This window comes from Lutra lutra, chromosome 1 (assembly GCF_902655055.1).
Source record: "Lutra lutra chromosome 1, mLutLut1.2, whole genome shotgun sequence".
Taxonomy (NCBI): Eukaryota; Metazoa; Chordata; class Mammalia; order Carnivora; family Mustelidae; genus Lutra; species Lutra lutra.
Genome location: NC_062278.1, coordinates 68901709 through 68928514, shown reverse-complemented (window position 1 = coordinate 68928514; position 26806 = coordinate 68901709). Strand labels below are relative to the sequence as shown.

At 46.6% G+C, this 26806-nt stretch overlaps 1 protein-coding gene across 11 annotated transcripts in view; it reads right to left on the bottom strand.

Annotated features, from left to right (window-relative positions):
• PXYLP1 (2-phosphoxylose phosphatase 1) overlaps positions 1-26806 on the bottom strand; it is a 90898-nt gene that overhangs the window by 38195 nt on the left and 25897 nt on the right. For 5 of the 11 annotated variants that reach the window (XM_047726307.1, XM_047726299.1, XM_047726381.1 and 2 more), the window contains 2 exons: positions 11772-11894; positions 7338-7481 (listed from right to left, as the gene is read on the bottom strand). The exons of 1 other annotated variant lie outside the window; for it this stretch is intronic. The gene's annotated coding sequence lies outside the window, so the exon portion shown is untranslated. Of the gene's footprint in view, positions 1-5415; positions 5437-7337; positions 7482-11771; positions 11895-26806 lie in introns of those variants that run through there. 5 more of the 11 variants (XM_047726327.1, XM_047726346.1, XM_047726362.1 and 2 more) reach the window with 5 other exon arrangements.

Below are 26806 nucleotides of genomic sequence, written 5' to 3'. Positions count from 1 at the left end.
CCAGACCTGCCACTTGGTTGCTCTGTGTTTGGGTTTGGGAGGTGAGGATCTTTCTTCTCATCTGGCTCTTCAACTGCTTCCTGCCTCCGGCCTCTTGGGGCATTTTCCACCATACTTACTGGCAGGTGAGGCCACCAGAACAACGACTACGTTCTCTGCCTATGGTTTTAGCTGACACTGCCTTTTTACACAAGGATGAACCACAAGACTGTTCAGGGTCGTCTTCTGTGGGGGTGGAAACAACTACTACTTACTGAGTTAGACCTCAGGCTTATAGCATGGCGGATCTGTAGTCTTTCTGTATCCAGAGCCTGTGTAGTTTCCTCCCACATGGACTCTAAGTTTGGACAAGGTATTGACCTTGTCTTATGGGGACAACAGTAGCTGAGCAGAGGCTTGAAAAATACTTATGCATTGGAGCCTGTCCTCCTCTGCTGCTTCTGGAACACTGAGACCACCATGGGAAGACACCCAAGCTAGCTGGCGAAGGATGGGAGACCACACGGAGCCAAAGCAAGCAGTCCCTGCTGAGGCTCTCATTAACCAGTCTGCCCATCACCACACGTGTGAGCAATGCCATCCCAGACCATTCCAGCCCGGTCATGCCACCAGCAGATGGGGACCAGGAAAGTCAGCCCAGACTTAAAAGAACTGCGTGGCCAAACCACAGATAACAAGCAAGTGTAATGGTTGCTGTTTAAAGCCAATAAGTTTAGGAGTTTGCTACAAAATGAAAGCTAACTGATATAACAAAGTGGAAGTGGCTTACATCTTTACTAGGAATTCCTAAGTCAGGATCTGGAGCTCCATACCACCCTCTGCAGAAAGCACAGGCAAAGCTCTACTTTTCTACGTTCCTTAATAAGCTAAGTGCTTTTTTGGAAAGGAGCTATATTTAGCTCCAGATTTAAAATACTGGGGATGTGTTGGGTTAACCAGATGGCGGGGACCGTGTACCTGCCTGACTGCTTCTAGTTTTTGGGCTACTGACATCTCTACATGTCTGTAGTTTTTCATCTCACATGGGCTTCAGTCTGGGAACACCCAACCTTTTCCCCTTAATACTCTCAGGATTTCTGCACCCTCCACTTTCTGGCCCTGCTTTGGTACCACCAAACACCAAATGGCAGGGATGTGGTCAGAGTCTCATTATTTCCACTTGTGCTAGGGACGGACCTGGTGTGATCACAGCCCTGGAGCTGTGCTCACAGCCTGGAGTGGGTGGTGACCTCAGGGCCCAGGAAACACACACACACGCTTTCTTCTGGAGCCTATTTTCCTAGAAAACTTGGAAAGGAGGTCATGCTTTGTTCTTAAATTTTTTTCTTAATGGCTAGATAAACATGGTATTTAAAATACACATGGATTTGAAGACATTTGTGTTTGCAGCTGGAGCTAGGATCCCAATGGGTGTGTGTGAGTGCCCAAGAGTAGGTCCCACAGTGGGACATGGGGTGCACGGGTCAGAGAAAAGATGTCTTCAGCAGACACACCTCCTCACTGCAAGAGGTGGAGAGGAGCCCTGACATGGTGACAAAGAGGCAGCTCCAGAGGCCGACAGATCTGGGCCAGCTCCCTGCTCTGCTGCTTAGTTTCTGTGTGCTCCTCTGACAACTAACTTCATTTGTCTGAGCCCAGGGTCTCGATCTTTAAACGAGAGTGGGAATCAGTGTATGAGAGAGCAGGAAGGCAGGGGAGAGCACCACAGAGGCAGCAGGCATGCTTCCTGTGCTTTCCCAGCTCTGGAGGAATCATACAGATCCCTGCACCATCATCTAAACACAAAGACTTGCCCTTTCCCCCAGGCTACTGCTTCTTCCCCACGCTGTGGTTCTTCTTCCAAATCCTGGCCACTGGCCATGTCTCTACTTGCCAGCCCCAGCCGTTGGGGCAGGAAGCCACGTTTGCAGCCTCGTTCCTGCCTCCCCCGGCATGGCAAGTCTTCCCTTGGCTGACTCATCCATGGTGGCCCCAGCCACCGCGACAGGTTTTTCCAGCCTGGAACATCTGTGTCAGCTTCTGTCGGGCCCCATCCTAAGAAGATGAGGTTTACCAACCAATGGGCTCTGTCTCTGTGGCCCAAGCTCTGGCCTATTCTCCACAGAGTCCATTCTCGTGCAGCACTCAAGAAGTCATGTAGTTGTGGGTTCCCTCCAGGGATCTTCCTGCAACTTCCATGGGCGCTCTGTGCGCACGCTCCTCCAGACACTCTATCACACTTGTCCAAGTCATGCCAAGTGACAGCCAGAGACCCTAGGTCTCTGGGTCCACAGCAGAAGCCCCAAAGCCTGCTCCCTCACAGCCCAGAAAATAATGTGTGTGGGAAATCACCGCGACAGCCGCTGGATGAGAGGCTGGGACTATGACCTACTTCAGCATGGCACTCACATCTCTTTGTCCTCTGACATCTCTCAAGGCCCACCACCTTCCAAAGAAAAGGCACTCTAGACACAATATGGCATCACAACCCAATCCAACTCCTATAAATACAACTGTAGAAACAACTGTTTTATGTTCCAGGCTGAACTGGTAGTCATCAGATGTCTACTGGGCATAGCCTTAGTCCCAGAGCTAAACCCATACAGTAAAAATATCTTAAATCCAGAAATAGAATTATTACTCCGAATTCCTGATGAAACAGTAAAAAATAAAACAAATAGAAAACCCAGCCAACTTTAACTTTACAGTAGATTTGAGTGGTGAAAGGAAATATTTTAGAATACAATTTTGATAAAGGACTAGTTGATAGGTTCTTCCCATTATGGTAAGTACCATTTCTGAATTAAGAGGAAAAGGGAACATGTTAAAGGTGTTTTTACAAACGACATTCTACCCCCAGAGATTTCCAAAAGCCCAAGGCCTGGCCTGATTTTTACCTCTTAAGAGTGGGAAATGCCATGTCTAATGACTCTAGTCTCAGGGTCTCCTTCAAAGTGTACAGAATTTAGGGTTCTAAACGTGACCACAACTGCTTAGAAGAAAAATATGTATTTAATTATCTCTTACTTGTGTAGTTAAAATGCTTTTACCAGGAATAGAAAGATGTTATTAAAGAAAACACTTTAGATGTATTCTATACTTTGATTTTTTGGGTCTTAATCACCTTGGCCTAAGTAAATATGTTGTTCTAATTTTTTTAAAAACCCCAAGGCTATAATTGTGAACTAAATATGAACCAAGCAAAGGTAAAAGCTACGTCATAACAGTCCTCTCTATCCAATGTCACCTCAACGTAGAGTTTAATTGCAAAATCAAAGATGCTTGTCTCAAAATAAACCAACCTTAAAAGTCTGAGGACTGATGGACAGATTTCAGAACCTCTTAGAAACTCCCAGGCAGCAGGGCAGACACTAAGGAGGCTGTGGGTTCCTAGCAGTTACACACATTCCAGTTACTCAAATTCCAGCTAGGATGCATGCTCAGTTCTAAAGGCTGAAACCAATTCACACCCTTAGTCAGTCAGTCGATTCAAGCAACATTATTTCTGGGGCGCCTGGGTGGCTCAGTGGGTTAAAGCCTCTTTCTTCGGCTCAGGTCATGATCTCAGGGTCCTGGGATCGAGCCCCGCATCGGGTTTTCTGCTCAGCAGGGAGCCTGCTTCCTCATCTCTCTCTCTCTCTGCCTGCCTCTCTGCCTACTTGTGATCTCTGTCAAATAAATAAATGAAATTAAAAACAAACAAACATTATTTCTTTTCTTAAGATCAGTATGTGTCGGGCATCATCCACACTGAGTGGGCACAGAACACAGGATTCAGGATGCAGTTCCGCCATCTTGAAGCTCACAGCTGAAATGTTCAAAAGTATATATGGGAGAATCACACAAGATCTAGGAAATGCTTTAAAATATTCAGCAGGGGGGGCAGGAAGGGGAATTAATAAATCGAGAGTGGCAAAAGGCTGACAACTGCTGGCAAAACTGACAACTAGTTGATGGATTCTTGAGGATGTCTTGTATGATCCTCTCTGCTCTCGTGAATGTTTGAAAGTATAAGTTAAAAAAAAATAAAGGATGCTCACAGTCTGGTCAGTGGGACCACGAGTGAAAGGACCATTACACCACATGAAAGCAGTGCCACGAGGCATAAGCAGGAGCGAGATAGGGAGGAGACCCACCTAGGCCCAGAGAGGGAGGATAGCTCTCTTGAAGAGGCTCAGCTAGAGCTCAGCCTTGAATAGCAGACTGGAGCTGGTGTATTTATAATTGCATTTTAGGAAAACAGAATGAACCAAAGAGACAGCACCAAGTGAGACTGTATTGACTGCTGGGGGGTAATGAGGAAGGGGGGGTGCTGTTTGTGTCAGGAGCCACAGTAGAGAAGTGGGCTGCTGTTCCCCGGGGAAAAGCTAGCTACCCAGGGGCAAGGGTCTCACTCCCCCTGCCCAGGCCAACCTCCCTGATGACCCCAAGGAGGCCTATCACCAAGTGCACCAGAAAATACATGCACTGATGCCTACTCCCTCCCTGGAGGCCCCTCTGGGAACAGAGCCACTGACTTCCAGGTTGGAGCAGGAGGATGTCATCCCAGGATCCCTGCCACCAATCAGTGCCAGCTTAAGGGACAGGCCGACTTCCTGAAAATGACCCTCATTTTCTGGAGCAAGGGCTCTGTGTCTTCCTAGCCCCAGCCTCTTTTGGGAGGACAGGAGCAGGCCAGAGGCCTCTGTGCTCCTTGCACAGGGGCAACAGCTTAAAGGATGCCAAGAGAGTACGTGGTGTGTCTCCCCTTGAACATTCCGTACATTGCCCCACGGCTGACCTTCCCAGGGCTCCTTTCTCACCAGGGTACTCTCTCCTAAAGAACAGCCTGTCTTCTCCCCTGGGGTAGTGAAAAGGTGATATAACCCATGACAACGTCCTGCCTAGATGTGACAGAAGTGGCAGTAGCCATCTCCTGGCTCTGGGGTAATGGTGTGGGAGGCCATCCAATGCTACAGATCGATCCCCAAACTGGCCCTGGATAAAGGCTAGCATCAAGCCCAAAGCTCTTTGGCCTTCCTTGCACGGTTCGCTATGATCAGGCCACACCCCACAAATCCCACGTCATGTCCCAGCCCTTCCCACAACACGCAGTTAAGCATGTGGGCTCAGGGATCAGTTCGCTGGGGCTCAAGCCTTTCTTAAACCCTTATGGAGCCACAGTTTCCCCATCTATGAAATGGGAACAACCACAGGCTCCACGTCACATGTTGGGTTAGGGTTAGTGAGGTTAGCAGGTGTACGGGACCCAGCACAGTACCTGGCTCCTAAAAGCCAAGTGAGTCAGCAGTGACTTCTCTCATGGTTTTAATACTCACAACCCACATATGAGGTACTGACCCTGCTTCCCCTTCATCTCTGCCCCCACTCTAGAAGCAGCATGCCTGTGGGAACCTGCCAGAGAAGGTCAGAGTTGGGCAAGGTTTTAAATATCACCTGATTCAAGTCTTTTAGTTGACTAGGAGAGAGGCCAGAGCAGGTGAGAACTGGTAAAGGCTCCAGGCTGCTCCGGGAGACTGGCTCTGGTGACTCAAATCCTTGCTTCACAATCAGAGAGGCACCCAGCCTGCTCTCCTTGTTCCGTGCTGCCTCCCTCCTGCAGAGGACACACTATGTGGCAGATATCTCTGTCTCCCGCTGTCTATTTGCTCTTTTTTCTTCCTAAGGGAATCCTCTGGGTTTTAGCTGGATACACGGCCACCCAGCTAGAAAGGATATTCTCCAGAGTCCCTTGCAACCAGCTGTTGCCATATGATCAAATCTGGGCCAATGAGTTGTGATTGGAAGTATTAGAAGCAATTCTGGGTCAAAAGGAGGCTGTCTGCCCCATCTCATTCTGACCTTCCTCCTTTGCTGTTTCCCATGCTCTAAATCACTGGTGGAGAGCTAAGCCAGATTTCTTGACACCCATGGAGAAAACATCCTAGTGCATATCAGAGAAGAACCCTGGATGGCCTCATGGGGCAGACTACCCATTTCCTTGACTGTCTACCAGCCCAAACTGTTTTGGGAGAGAAAAAACAATCTCACAACCTTTTAAAATCATTGTTATTTCACTTCTGTTAAAGCAGTCAAACCCATATCCTAACTAGAACCTGCCATGAGCCCTAGATGACATCAGTCCTCTTCATGGCGGCTGCCTCTGTAGGCAGTGATGAATAAACATAAGCCAATTCATGACAAACTGCACTAGGCAGAAAAATTTCCTCACATACTCTAAAATGTCACCTTAGATACGATAGAGATGAGTCACAGTTGTGATAACCTTAGTTCTTTTTGAGCTTTATTTTTTATTTTATCTTAAATTATTTATTCATCTGTGAAGATGGCTTGGCTGCAGGTAACAGAAAACCCTCTTGAACACAAAGAGACTCAGTCATATTCTCATATGATGAGTCAGAGTGTGAGGAAGGGCGGCTCCAAGGTTAGTTAATTCAGGGCCCCAGAAGCATCATCAGGAAGCCAGCACCTTTCCATCTCTGGACTCTGCCATCCTGTCCTTGTTCCATCCCTAGGATGACTTCCCCTTAGGGATTTAAGATGGTGGCCACGCTCTCGGGCATCACGTCACCTTGGGCAATCTGCAGATGGGAAAGGGACAATCCTGTGCATGCTTACTGGAAGCAAGGAAGGCCTTCCCAGAAACCCTCCAGCAGACCTCCCCTAACGGCTAACTGGCAGGACGGTGTCACGAGCCCGTGCGCAAACACATCACCGGCACCGAGAATGGACCACCACGATGGAGTGAAACCAACTGGGGCTCACTTCCTTCCTGGCAGAGGTCCATGGAGGAAGGGAGATGGTGGAGGCCTGCACAGAATCAGAGTTCTGTTACAAACAAGGAGTGAGGGGGTATCCGTAATAACCCACAACTGGAGAAGATTTGACAACACACACGATTATTCTAAAAAATAATGACAGTACCAGGACTTTTCAGATTTAGCAGTCAAAGCACATACGGTCCTAATTCTATGTTTAAGAAACACCAGTGTTGGTACACTCAGGTATAATTCGCAGTGACAAACAGCAGAGCGGCACCCTCATGTGGCATGTGTCCTACCAACAAGACCGTTTGTTCCATATTTTATGTGTTTAAATATGCAACATGAATTATTTACCTACCATTTCTTTCCAGAAAGGATCTAGGCAGATAATCTACAGATTTAGTACTTTTTATCCTTGAAATATTAAAGACCTCACCCCCCACTTCTGAACTCTACTTTCCTGCCACTCTCTCCTTTGAGGTTTTTTCCCGAGCTCAACAAAGGATAAACTTGTCAAGGGGTCTGATCACTTCTCAGGACCGGAAAAGACTGAAATAACTAATTCGTCAAGCCAGGATCTCCAATCTTACGTACTTCTTAGTGGTCTCTTTCCGACACTGTGGGAGAGGCCTGGGTTCCATCCAGCTTCACCACTTAGTTCCTTCTTAAAGTTGCAGTGGCAGCGACATCTGAAATTGGCTTATTCTGACTTAGAATGTCAAGAGCAGCTATAAGTACCTCAACAAAAAAAAGGAAGAACATGCAGTTGGCACGATTTACTCATCACAAAGCCACTTAAAAAAATACATCTGATTCTTTTTTTTTTTAAAGATTTTATTTATTTATTTGATAGACAGAGATCACAAGTAGGCAGAGAGGCAGGCAGACAGAGATCGGAAGAGAAGCAGGCTCCCCGATGGAACACAGAGCCTGATGCGGGGCTCAATCCCAGGACCCGGGGATTATGACCTGAGCTGAAGGCAGAGGCTTTAACTCACTGAGCCATGCAGGTACCCCAAAATATAGCTGATTTATTTATTTTGCAAGCAAACTGTGTCAATTAAAAGTCTGTTATAGGGGTGCCTGGGTGGCTCAGTCGGTTAAGCCTCTGCCTTCGGCTCAGGTCATGATCCCAGGGTTCTGGGATTGAGCCCCTTATCAGGCTCCCTGCTCAGTGCGGGAGTCTGCTTCTCTCTCTCTGCCCCTCCCCCTGCTCGTTCTAATAAATAAACAAAATCTTTATAAAACAAACAAACAAAAAGCCAGATACATTTCCTTTTTTTTTTTTTTTAAAGATTTTATTTATTTATTTGTCAGAGTGAGCACAGGCAGACAGGGTGGCAGGCAGAGGCAGATGGAGAAGCAGGCTCCCGCTGAGCAAGGAGCCCGATGTGGGACTCGATCCCAGGACGCCGGGATCATGACCTGAGCCGAAGGCAGCGGCTTAACCAACTGAGCCACCCAGGTGTCCCTACATTTCCTTTTTTTTAAGATTTTATTTGAAGGATACCTGGGTGGCTCAGTCATTAAGCGTCTGCCTTCAGCTCAGGTCATGATTCCAGGGTCCTGGGCTTGAGCCCCACATCGGGCTCCCTGCTTGGTGGGCCTATTTCTCCTTCTCCCTCTGCCTGCTGCTCCCCCTGCTATGCTCTCTCTCTCTCTCTCTCTCTGTGCATCAAATAAATAAAATCTTTAAAAAAAAAAAAACTTCCTTTAAAAGTTTGTTATGCTGTCAAGAAAGCACAAAACATTCAATGGGCAGGGCTGTAAAATGAGAAATACGTATGTACAATAAAGGTTTGCATGGTAAAAGCCAAATTTTATAGACAAAAAAAAATAAAAAGAGCTTCGGAGGGCCTGCAAATCCCAGCAATGTGAATCAGGCCCCCCGAGAGTGCAGTTTGCCACAGCCCCCTTTGCTTTCTGAAATCTGTGTTTTCCAGGTTAACAATACTACACAGAAACGGGGTTTTGTTCTGGATAGACACGTGAATGGGGGCACTGATGTATGCTACAGATCAAGGTGTTTTGCCCAACGAGGCCTTTTTCAGGCTCGAAGCACACTTGCCTACAAAGCTTTGACCATATCCAGTGCTCAATGCCAGCTCATCCCATGACTCGCTCATGATGAGGCACAGAGTTTCAGGTCCCCTGTGGACCATCACTGCCAGCGCCCAGGGCAGGAACTCCATGCCCTTAAAATATGTTTTAGAAAACTTCTGGATGGTTCAGTGGAAGGTTGGCAGCCTCCGTGTCAGTACAGAACGAGCCCTCCTGCTCAAGGAGATGGTCAAGGTGGATAGTTACCTGCTGGCAATGCTCCATGTACCTGAAATCCAAGGATTCTCTGGTTCAAGCTCTCAAAACTTTTTTTGGGCGGGGGGGTGTTCCTTTGCACTTGCATTTTGCAAAGTGCAAACTCACTTGCACTTGCAAACTCTACAAAAACAGAGCTAAGAGCACTGTCACACACAATCAGACATTTAGCTTGGGAAGGAATCTGAATTGCTATTAGTCCAAACTCCCTTCTAGTAAAGCAGGGACTAACACTGTTCTAAGCTCCAAAACTTTGATTCAGCTTAGGTTAAAGCCGTAATTAAATAATGCCTCAAAGTCAATGGTATTCATCATACACAACGGTGAGAAGCTGAGAGCTTTTCCTCTTAGACCAGAACAAGACAAGGATGCCCACTTTCACTTTTATTCAATATAGTACTAGAAACCCTACCCACAGCAATTAGGTAAGATAATGAAATGAATGATATCCAAATGAGAATGCAAGAAGTAACACTACACACTACTTCTATTTGCAGGGATAACAACCTAACCACCAAAAAGCTGTCAGACCTAATAAATGAATTGAATAAAATTGCAGATACAAAATCTATGTAAGAAAATCAGTTGCATTCCTATATACGAATAACAAATTCTCAGAAAGTGAAATTAAGAAAACAATCCCATTTACAATTTCATCAAAAAGAATAAAATATCCAAAATATATAAAGAACTCATACAACTCGACAGCAAGAACAAACAAACAAAAACAAACCCAATTTGATTAAGAAAAAATTGTGCAGAGGAACTGCATAAACATTTTTCCAAAGATGTACAAATGGCCAACAGGTACATAAAGATGCTCAACATTACTGACCTCCAGAGAAATAAAAAATACAATTAAAAAACACAATGAGGTATTACTTCACATCTATTAGAACAGCTATCATCAAGACAATGGCTATATTACAAGAGGTAGCAAGTGTTGGTGAGAATACAGAGAAGAGGAACGCTTGTGTACTGTTGGAGGGAATGCAAACTGGTGCAGCCACTGTGGAAAACTGTATGGAAGTCCCTCAAAAAAATTAAAAATAGAACTACTCTATGATCCAGTAATCCCACTTCTGGGTATAGTCTGGAGGAAACAAAAACAGTATCTTGAAGAGATATCTGTACCCCACGTTCATGACAGCATTATTTATAATAGCTAAAGCACGGAAACAACTTAAGTGTCCATCGACAGATAAACACATAAAGAAAGTGTGGAATATATATATATATAATGAGATATTATTCAGTCATTAAAAAAAGAAGGAAATCCTATCACTTGCAACAACATGGATGCCCCTTGAAGGCATTACGCTAAGTGAAACAAGTCAGGGAAAAACAAATAATGTATGATCTCACTTATATGTGACATCTAAAAAAGCCAAACTCATAGAGAGAAGAGTTTGGCGGCTGTCAGAGGCAGGGGTGGGGATTAGGGGAAATGGGTGAAGGTGGTCAAAAGGTATGAACTTCTGGTTATGAGATTAATAAGTCCTGGGGATGTAATGGATAGCACAATGACCATAGTTAACAATATTCTATTGTATATTTGAAAGGTGCTGAGAGAGTAAATCTGGAGGGGTCCCGGGGTTGGCTCAGTCAGTTCACCAGCTGCCTTCCGCTCAGGTCATGATCCCAGGGTCCTGGGATCAAGCCCCACATCGGGCTCCCTGTTCAGTGGGCAGTCTGCTTCTCCCTCTCTCTCTGCTGCTCCCCTTTGCTTGTTTGTTATAAGCTTTCTCTCTTTCTGTGTCAAATAAATACATAAAATCTTAAAAAAAAAAAAAGAAGTAAATCTTGAAAGTTCTCATCACAAGAAAAAATATCGTAAGCTTGTAAGGAGATGGATGTTAACCAAACTTATGATCATTTCACAATAAAGACATATACCAAATCTTTATGTTGCACGCCTTAGTACAGTGCTCTATGTCAATTATATCTCAATAAAACTGGAAAGCAAAGAAAATGGGATATAACTTAATGTTGAGGAAACAAAAATGTGCAGTGTTAATAAAATCATCCAAAGGAAAAAAAAGCCCATGTGGGAGCAGCATACCACAGAAGACTGAGTTTCCAGCAGCCTGGGTCCCCAAATCTCTATATGGAGGAGAGGTCCCACCTCTTTCATGAACCCCCACCTCAATACCACTGTCTTGGAGCCAAGCTGGATTGCTTTTACATAGGAAAAATAATCTATTGTGCCAAGCCATTGCAATTTAGGAATTTGTTACAGCAGCTTAACATAAATCCTAATGCTTCTCTGTATATACAGGCTTTTGATAAGTATTAAACAAAATAATATATAAAAACACCCAAGTTGGGGCACCTGGGTGGCTCAGTGGGTTAAAGCCTCTGCCTTCGGCTCAGGTCATGATCCCGGGGTCCTGGGATTAAGCCCCGCATCAGGCTCTCTCCTCAGCAGGGAGCCTGCTTCCCTTCCTCTCTCTGCCTGCCTCTCTGCCTACTTGTCATCTCTCTCTGTCAAATAAATAAATAAAAATCTTTAAAAAAAAAAAAAAAACCACCCAAGTCATAATAGCTCAAAAATGCTTAATTTCTTTTTGCTTTGGAGCAAGAGTTTTCTAGGAATATTCACATGCACAGATTGGGGCTAGCCCCATAAACTTATTACCAAGCAACATTTTCAGGAGAGTTCTGGTCATTTGCATCTTTAAATCACTCTGTCATTGGGAATACGGTACTTACCTTGAAACCTAACTTGAAGCTGGGAGAGGCAGAGACCTTGAAACAAAGATGTCACTTGGTAGATGGTAGGCCCTTTCAAGTCTTCCAGAGGGGGCCATGCTTACCTGTAAACCACTAGGCATTCTTAAAACAAAAATAAAAACAAAACAAAAAAACAAGGTCAGTGGTACTTAATGAGAAACGTGGGGGAAGAAGCTGTTCACACCTGTGATTCTGAGAATGCCAAGCACTGGGGTGGCCAGTCTTTGTTTACACATCAGTTTCCACAAACTTAAGCTAAATGAACAAATACTTATTCTGTATTGTCCTCATAAAATTGAGTTTCTAACTTGAGATTCTGAGTATGTCTACTAAAAAGAGCAAAGAGCTATCCTGTAATAGTCATCTTCCAAAGCTTCCTGGTTATCCACTGGCCACTATTCATCAGTGACTGTCGCACTATCAGTTGGGTGTTACGGGACCTCACGATGGTAGGAATGTTTGCTGCAGACGGTGGTTCCACTGACAGTGTTGTGGGCCCTGTTGGCTACAGAAGATCGGCTCCGCCCACCAACTCGGTGATAATTAACCCCAGACTGCGGAATCACTGACGTTATTATAACGTGCTTAACCAGATCAAGACTGATGCTTCCTCTTCTGAAATTAGCAACACACCTGAAAGTCTTCGATAAGCAAAACAAATCATTCTAACTGGTTACTTTAAAATCTTGTTTGCAAAATCTTGTTCTTCCCAGAGGTCTGTTGTATAATTTATATATAACATTATATTAGTTTCAGACAGAAGACGTAATGATTTGGTATTTGCACATATTACAAAAGGATCACCACAATAAGCCCAGTTAACGTTCCTCACCATAGTTAACATTCATCACCACACATAATTACAATTATTTTCTGATATGAGAACTTTTAAGATCCACTCTAAGCATCTCCATGACTTAATGATTTTATAACCTTAAGTTTGTACCTTTTGACCTCCTTCACCCCTGTTGCCCATCCCCACCTGGCAACCACTTATCTGTTTCTCCATATCTATGATCTCATTTTTTTTTCTTTTAAGATTCCACATATAAGTGAGATCATAGTGTCTTCTATAATCCCCCTAGCAGGTGATGATCAAAACTTTGGGCTTTTAGCAGTTTCCTCTAATGCCCTTAGGAGGCTGACCAAACCCTGCCCGTGGCCTCCAAGGCCCCAGTGTTAGTCCAGGTGCACCTCAGCCCCACACTATAGCCCTCCAGTCATCCTAGCCATCTCTTAGCCCCACAAAAGTGCCTTGCTCTGGGGGCCTTGGTGTCTGTGTCCACATATGTCCTCCAATGACCCAATTAGGAGGAAAGTCAGCTTGGCAAATGCTTGGAGTGCCAGTCCATGAGGGGCACCAACACCCCTCCCCGCAAGAAAGAGCCAGAGATAAAGAAAACTATACCTTTCTGGAGCTATTTGGGGCAGAGGAGGAAGGTGGGACCCCCAAGGGGCATGCTGGAGCTAGGACGCAAGCCAAAAGACTATCTCTTCTGGAGGGCTCTGGTGAGCTCAGGCACGCAGGTAAGTTTAAAGCCAAGGATGAAGGCTGTCTGGGTGACCCACTGGTTAAGTGTCTGACTCTTGGTCTCGGCTTGATCATGATCTCAGGGTTGTGAGATGAAGCCCTGTGTCAGGCTCCCTATTCAGCATGGAGCCTGCTTGATTCAAGATTCTCTCTCTCTCCCCCTTTTTTTTTTTAAGATTTTATTTATTTGACAGACAGAGATCACAAGCAGGCAGAGAAGCAGGCAGAGAGGGGTGGGGGAAGCAGGCTTCCTGCGGAGCAGAGAGCCCGATGTGGGGCTCGATCCCAGGACCCTGGGATCATGACCTGAGCCGAAGGCAGAGGCTTTAACCCACTGAGCCACCCAAGCACCCCTAAATAAATACATCTTTAAAAAAAAAATAAGCCAAGTGTGAAAAGCTAGGGAGAACAGAGCATGAGGGTATAGTGGTTCTAGAGCACATCTACAAATCTTCTGTCCCATCTTCCATCAAGAGGGGGTTCTGGGTCCCATGAGTAGGCCTCAGGACTACCTTAATAGAATGGGACAGAAATGATGCTGTGTGACCTCGGAGACCAGTTTGGAAGAGTCCATGAGATTCTACCTGGCTTGGTCTTTCTTAGGTCACTTGCTTTGGAGCCCTGAAGTGATCACACTAGAAATCCCGCATGAGAGGCCACCCAGAGACAGGGATGCCCAAGCAGCCCCAACTGTCCGAGGCTTCCCAGCCCAGGTTTCAGACATGTGAATGAGGGAACATTTGGGTGATTCCAGACTGGCCAGTGCCTGAATAACTGTGTGGGACCCAAGTGATAAATACAAGCAGGCCCTGTCCACCTCCAGATCACAAGGATAACAGTAAAATGACAGCAGTTTTAAGTCACCAAGTTTGGGAATGACTTGTTACACAGCAGGAGTGATGAGGCTTGAGACTTTGTCAGTCTTGCTCCTAACTCTTCTGTCCTCAGTACCAAGAACAGTACTTGGCCCAGACCAGGTGATCAGTCAAGGTTTGTTGGATGACTGAATGAATGGACAGATGAATGCATGAATGAATAGGGGAGAGGCTCACCACACCCACCAGCAATTCATCCTTTCTGCCTTCCCCCAGCGGGCACCTTGCCATCTTTCTTCTGTCCCAGGGGAAACAGAGGCAGAAGAAAAATTATTAAATTTCCTTACTACTTATAGCCCACTGACAAGTCCTTGAAACAGGCAGAGTGACATTCTTCTAGGGACTCAACTGCCTTGATGTTGACACTTTGCTAAGGGCAACAGGCAATCCTAACCCACCATCTCTCCCCTCCCCCCACTGCCCCAGGATTCTGTAAGCCCACTTTAACATATAAATTTTCTTTCGGAATCTTCATCTCTATTCCCCAAGATACATGTTGGCAACCACGCCCCAAGCATATGACCTCCTAAGGTCCTGGAAACCTTGCCTTCAAATTCCTTTGAGCTTTATGCTATCCCTAACCCCCTCCCAACTTGAAAGTATATAATGGGCCACTCCTCATGACCCCAGTGCGGCTCTTTCTGCCACATGTCCTGTCCCTGTGCTTTAATAAAATCACCTTTTTGCACCAAAGACGTCTCAAAAATTCTTTCTTGGCCATCAGCTTTGAACCCTAATGTTCTTTCCTATACCACCTCCACCTTTCCCACCTAGCTAACTCATGACTGGCCCTCAGATCCCAGCTCCAAGATCATTTTCTCAGGGAGCTACCCCTGAACTCCTGTCTAGATCAGATCCTGTCTGACACTCTCAAGTCACCCTGTTCTCCTTCATGACACGTCTTAGGGCTATCCTTACATAATCAAATAATCACGCTGAAATTCTGGCTGTCTCCTGTGACTGACTGTAAGCAACGGGGTCTGTTCACAAGCCTGTCTCCAGTGCTGGACAAAGCCTGGCCCAGAGCTGGCTGACTAGGTATCAGAACATTTCTTAAGACTGGAAGCGTACAGCTCAGCTGTTTTTATTCACAAGGCTTCTGACACCAAAAGTGTAGTTTTTTCCTCAAGCCAACTAATTTTTCAACTCTGTGGACACCAGCTGGGTGTCCTACAATTCAATTCAATTCCAGCACTGACTACTCTGAGTTAGTATCAGACTACACGGGCAGAAGGGCTCAGTCCCAAAGACTGCCCCCACTTGAGTTGTCAGTTACAAGCACCAGGTCCCCAAATTACCCACTTTTGTCAGACCTGGCTACCAAGACAGGGAGGGGGGGGTGTTCCTCGAAAAACGCTTACCCCTTTCTGCTTTGATAATGTGCTCCAACAGCTCACAAAACTGGAAAACACTTTACTTGCTGTTACTGTAGATTTATTATAAAGACTAAAACTCAAGAACAGCCCAATGGAAGGAATGCATCGGGCAAGGGCACAGGGTTTCCATGCTCTCTCCAGGCATGCTGCCTTCCTAGCACCCTGACATGCTGCCAGTCTGAAAGTCCTCTGAACCCTCTGAGCACCCCCCCCCCCTTTTTTAAGGTTCCAGACTGAGTCACAATTGACCCTTGGTGACTGATCTCAACCTCTGGCCTCTCTCCCCTCCCTGGAGGTCAGAGGGTGGGGCTGAAAGTCCAACCCTCCAATGGTGCTCTGGCCTTTCAGGCAACCAGCGGCCATCCATCCGGAAGCCACTTACCCCCCTCCCCACCCCACAGTCATTACCATATAAAAGACGTTCTTAGCACTCTGGAGATTCCCAGGGTGTTAGGAGCTGTGTACCAGGAACTGGGGAAAAACAACCGAATATTTATTTTTTATGATACTCTCCTGTTTTTAGGTGGTGCTTATTTTCACTCATTAATATTGAGCTAGAATTGGCCTCTAACTGCTAGTCCACCCTCTACCGGGCTGTCCAAACCCACTCAAACCCTGGTCATTCTCACCACACACACTCCAGGAAACCAAGAAGTTGAACGTTTTCTTCAGGTTTACGGGGCAGTCTGGGGAAGAGGTGGAACCTGAGGCCAACTCTCCAGACTCCCAGTTCCACATGGTATCCTTCACACCACACCGCCTCCTGGATGTTCTCCCTGCTGTGGAAAACTCTGGGAGAATCATAACCCATCCCTCCAAACAAGGACAAACAAGCCCGGCACTTTCCACAACGGAACACGTGAAGCAGGCGAAGCTTCTTCATATTTAACATACAGGCATCAGTTTCTCTACAGAACAAGAGCCCACGCTGATATTTACCTCGGCACCTCCTCAAACACCTATGGGATGAGCTCCTCAGCAAACATCTAATTCGGATTTGAATTTGCTTCTTTTATTGGACAGACCGCTGCACAAGGTGTTGATTCTGCTTTCCTTTCTTTTCCATTACTTGTCATTCCCCAGGTCATTGGAGATTAAGGACATAAATAAATGAAGATAAAAAATATTTCAGGTGGGCGCACCTGGGTGCCTCAGTTGGTTAAGCATCTGCTTTTGGCTCAGGTCATGATCCTGGAGTCCAGGGATCAAGTCTCCTGCATTCCCCCATATTGGGCTCCTTGCTCAGCGGGGAGTCTGCTTCTCCTTCTACCCCTCACCCCACTCATGCTCTCTCTCAAATAAATAAGTAAAATACTAAAAAAAAAAACAAAAAAAAACTCCAGGTGATCTGCAATAGTTCAGTAAGATAGAACTCCTGAAACTGAGCTTTTGAAGACAATGCAATGACCCAGAAAAGAAAATGTGAACATTTTTAATGTGACTTAATGTGAAAAACTAAAAAAAGATACAGAGCCATGCATTGCATGACTCTAAAATTTTATTTAAATGTGTGTGTGTGTGTGTATGTATATATATATATATATATATGCTTGGAAAAGCTGGATGGAAAGAAATACAAATTTAAAAATGATACGGCATGTCTCACCATTTCGATTGGCAAAAAAAAAATTAATTAACTAATACTCTTCACCCCGGGAATTTGTATTCTGGGTCTCTATTCTCAAAAAACGCTCATTCACAGGTGCAAAGCGGCAAAAGGAATAAATACAAATGTCTGAAAATCGAAATGTTTGCCCATAGGGCAATGGTTGGAAAATTACAGTTTTTCATACAATGGAACATGATTCTGCCTTTAAAAAGGAAGAGGGGGACACTTGGCTGGCTCAATCAGGAGAGCATGTGAATTTTGATCTCAGGGTTGTGAGTTTGAGCCCCACATTGGGTATAAAGATTGCTTAAAAATAGAACGTTAAAAAAAAAAAACAAGGAAAAGAAAAAAGAAAGGAAGGGAGGAAGGAAGACAAAGAGGTAGACAGGCTTAGCTGTGGATGTGGACAAACCTCCAGATTCTACGAGTTAAAAATGAATGAGACAGCGTGTGAGTGGTGGCGTCACAGATCCAGTGCGTATCTGCTGTGTAGGTATCCCACGTAGGTAACACATCTACACAGCTCAGCATATACAAGGAAATCTGAAGAGAATACGTAAACTCACAGAATAAGGTCTGGAAGGAGACAGGCTCTGTTGAGAACCACATGGAGTCTCTCATGTCAAGCAGTGATGCAAGCAGTTAAGGAGATACCCCTGGGACTTACGTCAGCTGACACCCCAGAACCGATCACTGGCAAAACCAGAGGGGGTTCTGCAGAGACCCACAACTGATTAAAGCCCTTTAGAAAGGGGAGGATTTGGGCAGCAAACTGTCAGATTTCAGACACAACCCTTCGATGTCCGACCACTTAAAAAAGGCAACTGCCGAGAAGGCTCTGTCGAATGGATCTCTAAACAGACCCCAGATGCTTCACTGCTCGGACATTAGAAGCAGCGAGTGCCAAGGGCTGAGCCAGACCAGCGCTGGGCCTTATCTCAGCAGTGCGCCCCCAGACTGACGTCGTGGTTGGTTCCTCAACATCCTGCACCCTTCTGTTAGCTTGTTCGCTGTGTGGCGTGTCTTCTGTCGTGCCTTGTGTGCTGTGTAGGAAGACAAGTTTAATCACACGGGGACTCGCAACAGAGTCTGGAATCGTGAACCTGCAATTTGTGATTTAACCTTCCTTTATCACTGAATAAAGCGGACACTGTGAAAAGACACAACTCGTGTGTGCGCCTTCACTGTGTGCTCATGACAGCCTCCAAATTAACAGTGGTCATCTCAATTGCGGACTTTTCAAAATTTACTCATACATTTAATGCTTTGTTTTTACAATGTATTATGTACAAATAACAAAAAAGATTAATAATGACAGCAGGAAATGTGATGTTGTTAAGTCAAAAAATCAAGCTATAGGGGTGCCTGGGTGGCTCAGTGGGTTGAGCCTCTGCCTTCAACTCAGGTCATAATCTTGGGGTCCTGGGATTGAGCCCCCTGTCGGGCTCTCTGCTCCACGGGAAGCCCTGTTTCCCCCCGCCCCGCGCCCCCTGCCTGCCTCTGTCTACTTGTGATCTCTCTCTCTGTCAAATAAATAAAAATCTTAAAAAAAAAAAGTAAGCTACAGCAGCTTTTTACAGCTTTTTACAAATACAGCAGCTACAGTTTGAGCTCAATTATGTTATAAACAATATATATTACAAAACTGGACTGAGTGGTTTGAAACAGGGCTGGGAGAGGGACTTTTTACTGTTATACTCTTTAGAATTTTGAACCTATTGCTATTTTTAAAAATCACTAAAAGAGACAATTTTTAAAGGAACGCCAGAAAGAGAAAAATAGACCCTTAATGTTATGAGTGGTTATGGCTGGGATTACAAGTACTCTTTTCTTTGAAACAAACTGTAAGGATGAAAGAATGGTTTACAATTCTTTAAGTAGGTGGTGAGATCCTGCAAGACTTCTCTCATTTATAGGTTTCTGTATTTTCCAAACTTTCTTAAACACTTGCTACTTTCAAAATTAGAAAAAAAGGAAGCTGCAGAACTTATTTATTTTTTAGGGGCACCTGGGTAGCTCAGCCTTCAGCTCGGGTCATGGTCTCAGGGTCCTGGGATTGAGCCCTGCATTGGGCTCCCTGCTCAGCAGCCAGCCTGCTCCACACCCCCACCCCCTCCACCCCCACCATGTGCTGCTCTGCCTACTTGTGATCTCTCTCTCTGTCAAATAAATAAATAAAATCTTTGAAAAAATAATAATAACAAATTATTTTTTAAACAACATAGTTGACGGGGCGCCCGGGTGGCTCAGTCAGCTAAGTGTCTGCCTTCAGCTCAGGTCATGATCTCAGAGTCTTGGGATCTGGACACCTCCCTGGTTGGGCTCCCTGCTCAGCAGGGAGTTTGCTTCTCCTTCTGCCTCTGCCCCTCTCCTGCTTCATGCTCTCCATCTTGCATGGCAGGCCTGCTCGTATGTTCTCTCTCAAATAAATAAAATCTTTAAAAACAAAAAACAAAAAGACAAAACAAAACCAAAAACCCAACAGTGCAGTTAAGCAAGAAGTCACAAGACTTCTTGGGTATGCAATAAGTTATAAAGAGACCAGTGGTTTTGAAAGAGCACCTCCTTTCAAAACTAATGCAACACTAAACCTGATGTGTAACAAGATAAAATCAGAGTTCATCAGGAGGGGCGGGGTGTCCGACTCCGCAGAAGCCCCATCTCTCCCAGAAACCAGGACTCTGGGAAGGCCATTAGGAGACACACTGTACAGACAGATGGCGGCTGCGGGAGCCCGGGAAGAGGCTAGCTGATCATTGGGAGGCTTGCGGCTGCAGGAGCCCGGGAAGAGGCTAGCTGATCATTGGGAGGCTTCAAGGAAGAGGCAGAAACTGCTAAAGCTCCAAGGGCAGGATGGACGTCTGTGGGCATGCGTGATGTGAGCTGGCATTTCAGAGAGGATAAACCATGTACACAGTGGTACCCGGGTGGAGCAGAGTACACACCTCTCTCCATTGCTGACTGGTGATAGGTTTTATGCAGTCACTCATCAGGGAAGAGGGTGGAGAGTGATTGGGGCCAGACTAGGCTCTTGTAGGAGGAAGGAGCCACAGAAGGTTCCTGAATACATGCATGACAGGATGAAGGCATCAACCCAAAAACATCACTCTTGAGTGGCTGACAGATACACTCCTGCATATTCATCCCAGCCTTGAGTTTACAGCAAGGCCCTGACAGCCAAGAAGCAGACAACCTTGTGGGCCTTGGCATTTGGGGGCTCGCGGCTCATTGCCATACAAATGCTAGCTTTTGCCAAGCTTCTGCTGCATTTGGTCAGAATGTCAGCCAGACAGGCTATGGGCCCTCCTCCAGGGTTATCCTGGAAGCCACCCACATTTCAATGGCAAGGGGCTGGGACCCCGAGGTCACAGCTCATGGTGCCTTCCGGGGACTGAGATCCAGGCCTTTTCTTCCACCACTTACCAGTGGCACCTGAGGCAGCTTACTTCATCTCTCTGAGCCGGATTCCTCACCTGTGAACGGTGATTCGATTATTCATTCAACAAACATTTCCTGAGCATCTGCTATACGCCAAGCACAGTTCTTGAAGCTTGGGATCAGCAGTGACCAAATCAGCCCAAAATTCTTCCCTTGTGGAGCTTATTTTCTTGTGGAATGTAAAACTACCTATTTCATGGGGGTTGTGGAAAGGATTAGGTACTCCACGGAAAGCATTTAGGGTATCAAGGATTCTGTATCTAATTCCTAAGTGTGTATGGGTTTTTGCCCCACACCACCCAGCAGTTCTCCGACAGCAACTGGCTGTCCCAGATCAACTCAATCCCACCCCACCTAGCTGGAGATAGCATCAGATTCCACAGGTTAAGGGCTCAGTCCCACAAAACTGCCCCCCCACCCCCCAACCCCCACCACTTCAGAGGCCAACTGCAAATCCAGCTTGTCACCTGTGCTTCTGACCAACTGGCAGACTGGATGTTCCAACAACCCCCCCTTGGGTTCGATTAATTTGCTTAATTTGCTAGGGTGGCCTGTGGGACTCAGAGAAACATTTGACTCACTAGATCAGGAATAGCCAGATGGGAGAAGTGTGCATGGCAAGACATGCACGTGGGAAAGGTCACCTAACCTTCATGTCCTCTCCCAGGGTGCCGGTTCGCCCTGGAAACTCTTGGAACCCATCCTTTTGTGTTTTCATGGAGGCTTCATTACATAGGCATGACTGATTGAATCGTTGGCCACTGAAAACTGATTTGACCTCCAATCCCCCTCGGGTCCGGGAAGGTCTGGGGTGGGGACTGAGAGTTCCAACCTGCTAAAGGCCCAGCTGGTTCTCTGGGCAACCAGCCCCTACCCTTAGGTTACTTGGGGGCTTTCAAAAACATCACCTTGTTAGCATAACAAAAGACACCTTTGGGGCGCCTGGGTGGCTCAGTGGGTTAAGCTGCTGCCTTCGGCTCAGGTCATGATCTCAGGGTCCCGGGATAGAGTCCTGCGTCGGGCTCTCTGCTCAGCAGGGAGCCTGCTTCTCTCTCTCTGCCTGCCTCTCTGTCTACTTGTGATCTCTCTCTGTCAAATAAATAAATAATCTTTAAAAAAAAAAAGACACCTTTGGTCCAATTGCAGGAAATTCTAAAGGTTTTAGGGGCTGTGTGTCAGAAACAGGGATGAACACATCTCTATTTCTTATTATAAATCACATCACAGGTTGTAAGGATCCTCCTTTTTCCATTTTGTTATTATGCACATTCCCTACAGCCCTTAGCACCAAGAAGGCACGCAGTAAACACCAGGGCACTGGTCTGAGTTTCCTTCTATGGATTGACATTTCCTTTCCCGGAGACAAGGAGACAAAGTGCCATCCATTCAGCCCAGGACTTTGACGAGCATGAAGGTTCCTCTCTGCATCTCACCCCCAGCACTGTCAATTCCACCTTAACAAAGAGGCTGGGTATGGAGAGAGAAGGAAACCACCCTGGGGCCATTCGTCTCCATGAAGGCAGCTGACAACTCTGCTAAACCCTGGCACAGCCCTCATCTCCTCAGGGAGCTGAGCATACCTACTGGCCGTGAGAGTGGACCCCTCCCCAGGCAGTGCTCACATCTTCCTTGCCTGCACGGAAACCCCTCGTGGACTGCATGGCAGCACGTCACGGACCCACAGAGATGACCTGGCCCCTCCCAACAGGCCAGCCCACAGCAAGGCCAAACCTCACTTGGTGGGTTTCAGTCTGCCCTCGGGGTTGGAAACAGGCACAACCAGGCCAGGTTCTGAGCCAGGTGGCCAGAAGTATTGGTCTGAGTTGAAAGGAGAGGACAAAAATTGTAAACCAACTTTTAGAACCTCATCCTTGGAGCTCTAAGAAAGGGCTTCATCAAGGACCTAGCTGGCACACATCTTGATATGTAATGACAGTTTCAACTTTCCCCACCAACTACATGCTGGTGATCTGTGCCAGCCTCTATCTTTATAGCCTGAGTAATTCCTGGGCAAAGGACCAGACAAGAATCGGAAACAGAGGGACGGGGCAGAAGAGGGGATGGTACAAGTAATGGGCCCATATCCTACTCAACCTCCAACAGCAAACCCTGCAGGGCAGAGGCTGGGACAGCGGCCAGGCCCTCCTCAGATTCCTACCCACCCTCCCCATAGCCTCATACCTTCCTACCGCCCAGATCCCAAGCTCCTCTGGGGGTAGGACCTTATCTCCTTTGTTCACCACTGTATTAAATAAGCAAATGATCACACTGCCCTATCCCAAGTGTGGCACACTGGACCTACTCACCGGTCCCTCTGAAGCCCCATATGCCCCCTCTTATAACTCAGTGTCTGTGCCCATTTCATTCTCTCCGCCCAGGTACCTTCTTGACCTGCTTAATTCCTGCTCATCCTTTTTGTTTTGCTTTTTAAAAAATTTTATTTATCTGAGAAAGGGAGACAGAGAGCAGAAGCAGGGGAGAAGCAGGCTCCCTGCTAAGCAGGGAGCCCGATGTGGGACTTGATCCCAGGATGCTGGGATCATGACCTGAGTCGAAGGTAGACACCTAACCACCTGAGTCCCCCAGGCATCCCATCTCCTGCTCATCCTTAAATTCAGCTCAAAAGCCAGCTCCTCCGGGCAGCTCTCCCTGACCCCAACGCTAGGTGAGGACCCCCCGTATTGGTCAACCAGAGCCTTCTCATAGTATTCATTGACACATAGGCTCATGTCAGCTTCCCTGCCTATCTAACTCCAATGCTAGGTGGACACAGAGCTGAGTAAACAGCAGGTGCTCAGCAGGCGTAAGTTTGTGTGGGAAGAAAGGAAGGGAGGGAGGAAAGAAGGGAATCAAGAAAGATGCTGTGGAAGGAGAGGCACCTGTCACAGAAACCTACAACAAACCAAACAAGAACGCTAAAACCCATTAGATCAACGGATCATTCATTAATGTTGATGGAGAAAAAAAGAGAAGGAAGTGGTTGGGAAAATACATCTCAGATCACTGTAGTGGGAAGAAGAGGTCTCTCTCTCTCCTGCATCCTCTCCTCCCTTCCGGAAGTGGGCTCTTGTGGGGGCTGAAGAGGAAGAAAAACTTTGGAAGGCTAGGTGAGTGGGGGCACTTGAAAGGCTCATAGGCCAGGAGCTCTCAGAGGCTCAGAGCTCCTCTGGCCTAGGGGTGCTGAGGGCCATTTCTTCTGGGGGCAATCTTCAACTGCTGAGGGGGGATCAATTATGACTCATTCCTAAAAAGCTGCTAAGAACATGCCCTGGGTCAAGAAAGAGGGATAATGAGGAACTGCCAGTGCCCTGCTGGCCCAGTTCCCAAAGGTAGGAACAGAAGCAGGGATTTAAGACAGATGATCCAGAAAGAAAAGACTATTTTTGGCTGGAGCCTTCTTAGCACAGTATTTCCTTGTAAGACAGATACCCCCAGTTGTCCCACAATATTCATTCCTTCTTCCTTCCTAGGAGAGCTCTGATTTTGGAGAAGGGTGGGGAGGGGGACAGTGTGGCAGAGATTGCCAGCTAATCGTGAAACCTACCGCCTCTTCCTGGACTAAGTTCCCCAGCCTCTCTTGCAGGAGGTGTGGCCATGTGTCTAAGCATACGCCACCCCGCCAACCCCATGGAAAATCAGTGGAATTAATTCACCACCTCCAATCCTGGCCCATAAAATTCTCCCACACACCATCTTCCATCCTCCTTTCTCTTGATTAATGTAAGCAAGCATGGCCATCTTAAGATCCTGGGTCCCTTCATCACCTCTCAGAGAATTAGGAACAGCCATTTTGGATTTTGTGTGAGCGAAAAGTAAATGTCTGCCCTGTTTGAGTCATTAAGCCTATCTGGGTTGTTTGTTTAGCAGTGAGCCCACATAACTCTTCTTGTCAGGATTGTGCCCTGCCAGATACTCACATGGCCCTTTAAATTGGGAGTGGTCTGCTAGGCGTTTGGGGGAAAACGTCTGCTTTCCTGGGGCGCCTGGGTAACTCAGTCGGTTAAGCGTCTGCCTTCGGCTCAGGTCATGATCCCAGGGTCCTGGGATCGAGCCTCACATCGGGGTCTCTGCTTGTGGGAAGGCTGCTTCTCCCTCTCCTCCCCTCTCTGCTCTCTCTCTCAGATAAATGAAAAAATCTTAAAAAAAAAAAAAAAAAAGAAAAGAAAATGTCTGCTTTCCTGATAAAAGGTACCCATGCTGCTGGCGCCTCCTTCCTGCTGCAGTCATCTTGCCACCATGAAGGAAAGGCCAAGAAAAGAACAGAAGTATCGGTCCAGACAGACATCAGCTGTTGAAACTAATGCTAGCAACCACCTACCTTCAGACATCTTGTTACACAAGAAAAAGAAATCATTATTTGCTTAAGCACTGAAGTAGGGCTTTCTGTTGCTTGTAGTCAAAAGCCCAACTGACTGCTTTGCAACCAACCAGGCATTCATTCGCCCAGCCTTTACCGATGCATATTTCTTGCCAGTCCTTGTGCTAAGCAGTGAAGAGTCAGAGACAAGCTGGATGAGGCCACTGGGCCTCCAGGAGCCCCTAGGCAAGCCGGGGAGGCAGGCCCATGAGCAGATAATCTGAAGGCAGCAGGCACAGATGCTATCATGGCACACAGTGTCCCAGGGGAGTGTGAGCATGAAGTGGTGGGAGGATATGGGGGCAAGGAGTTCCCAACTCCCTTTCTGGCCTTCAGCACACAGAGGAAACACTCCTCAAGCTCAAAGGGAAGTAAAAAGAATGAGCTAGGCTCAGCCAAGCCAACTGCAATTACTTACTGTATGTTGAGTGGTTAAACACCATCAATTAATGCAGCTGTTCCAAGATAATCAGCACTCATTAAAGCAAGATGCACAAGAGGAGAAAATAAAAAATCATATGCCACTAACTTAGAGAAGCTGTAAATGAGATGAACCAAGAACGAGGCAGCCTTGCCAACATCTTCCTGCTTGCTGGTGTTAGTCATCTCCGGAAATACACCTTCTTTCTCAAAAAAGACACAGTAATTTTTCACCTTGAAGACAGAGCCAAAACAAAATCAACTGTCCGTGCCATGACCTTCGACCAGAAATGTCCAAGCTTTGATTTCCAGGTCTGTGTTTCCATTAGGAACTGCGATGGAGGCAGGCAAATTGGCGACGAGATGACTTGATCTGGGAAATCAAGAGGCACCCATGACCAGAAAACTTAGAGCACTCTGTTTAACTTTGTTCTGCCTACATACAAATAAATGTTTTTTTTTTTTAAAGGAATGATATTATTTGCCATGTCTTTATCTTCCAAGCATGGGGCAAGTATTAAAAAAAAAAAATACAGCAGAACCTCATTTGCTTCAAATTCCAATAGTTTAAAAATGAATAAAAATAAGCAGGCTCGTCATTAAGAGAGCTATCACGTTTCCAGTCTGCCTGCCAACTTATTAACAGAAGTGCTCCAGCCTAGAGCCAAGGGCATACCAATCACACTTAAACAGGGCAGAGAGGCGCTCATGTTCCTAAGGCAGCAGCAATCCCAGGCTCTCTCATCCACGGCCCATAGCTAGAGTCCCTCGCTAGGCCTTGATGGCAGGGGCTGGTCGGCAGGCTTCCAGTGGGAGTTTCTTTGTAAGGCACACAGAGCAAGGGAGGACCTCCCTTCTCCAGGGCCAGTTATTAAACCCAAGCCTATCAACACGGTTTCCCAGAGATCTTCCATATGCAGATGGTTCTGGCTAGGGGAGACACAGGAAGCACAGGAGTCTGGTCTTCTGCCTCTGGCAAGTCCCCTACTCAACCTTGGGAGCAGCTGTGCCAGTTCTCACTGAGAACTGGGTCCCTTATGGTATTACAGGCTTCCAGGGCTGCTGAAAGACCAGTCCAAAGCAGTGACCTGGGCAGTGTGCTGTCCACTGGGACTAGGAACACTGCTGGCAAAGCAAGTGTGCAAACACTGAGTTTATGGTCTCTTATCACACTTCCCACTAACAACTCGAGGCCAAGTGTTATGGTGAAAACATTAACAACCAGTGGGTGTGGGACACAGACCGATCTTTCGAGTGCCTACCCGAAACAGCCGGCAAGGCCAAGTCACACCAGTGTGTACCTGCTGAAGGTCATCAGCTCCTCCTCCTGCCGTGGTCAACCCTTTACAGGCCCACCCTAGGTTCTCATGACCACGATAGGTGCCCAAGAGCCAGGTGAATGCCTGGG